The following is a 1,017-nucleotide window of genomic DNA, read 5'->3' on the forward strand; positions in this document are numbered from 1 at the left end:
CCCTTCTTCTCTGCTCTCTCCCTCCCTCTTCATATTGCCAACCTACGACAAACCTTACATGAGCATCCATCTTTGCATGGCGCCAGTCGGTGTTTTGCCAAAGAGCAGGCGCCGTAAGCAAAGGTAGATAACATTGTGTATGTTAAAGTTGGAAAAGCGGATGCAATAGGAGAAATATTGGACGCCAGATTAGGTGTAGCCAATCCAGCCGGTGGTCATTTAAGACTTAAAGGCCGCACATTCTGGCACAGTTCTATCCTTGGCGTTTATCAATCTCATCATTGGAAATCCTTATCTGAATTTAGGGTTTTTGCTGCACCATTTGTAAAATCTTGAGTGCTTTTTTGGGTAGTTGCTGAAACTGTCTCCACTCTCACATGGTGGGTCCCTCTGAAGAAATGAACACTGCTACTATCATACACAGCGGGGGTATTCTTATCCAACTATTAAAAGACAAATTAGTCAGCTAATTAATCTCCCAACCTCTCCATCGGGAGGCAATCTAGCTTATCCTGGTTTGTATTGGCACAAAGTAAGATGCTGCAAAAGTTTTAGTCAGACCGAAGGCTATCACATTGCCGCATGGTGCATATTTCACCCTGATTAGAATGCGGATGGTAAAAGTTGGCTCGTTAAGGAATTACGTTTAGGTGTTAGTCGCAACGCCAATCCACATTCCTCAAAAAATGCGTATGGACATGCACATTCTAGTTCTCTCATGAGATGTCAACTCACGTCCAGAAGAAAGGATGGTGCAGCAATTAGTCGTCTCGAGCATTGTGCTAGTAATCTATGGATATTACATTCGATCACATCATATTATTGTCTTCTCTAATATGATTTTTTTCAATGCAATGCTATTGCCAAAAATGCACCCTTATTTTATGAAGCTCAGACACAGTGGCAGCCTGTCTACAATATAAAGCGTGCTAGAGCCGGTATTTGGCTTTGCAGGCATAAGTGCCTGATACTTAAAGCTGGAATTACCTTGGTTGTAGGGAAAGAGACGGAGGAAGT

Source organism: Echinococcus granulosus, assembly GCF_000524195.1.
Source record: "Echinococcus granulosus chromosome Unknown EG_S00329, whole genome shotgun sequence".
Lineage (NCBI taxonomy): Eukaryota > Metazoa > Platyhelminthes > Cestoda > Cyclophyllidea > Taeniidae > Echinococcus > Echinococcus granulosus.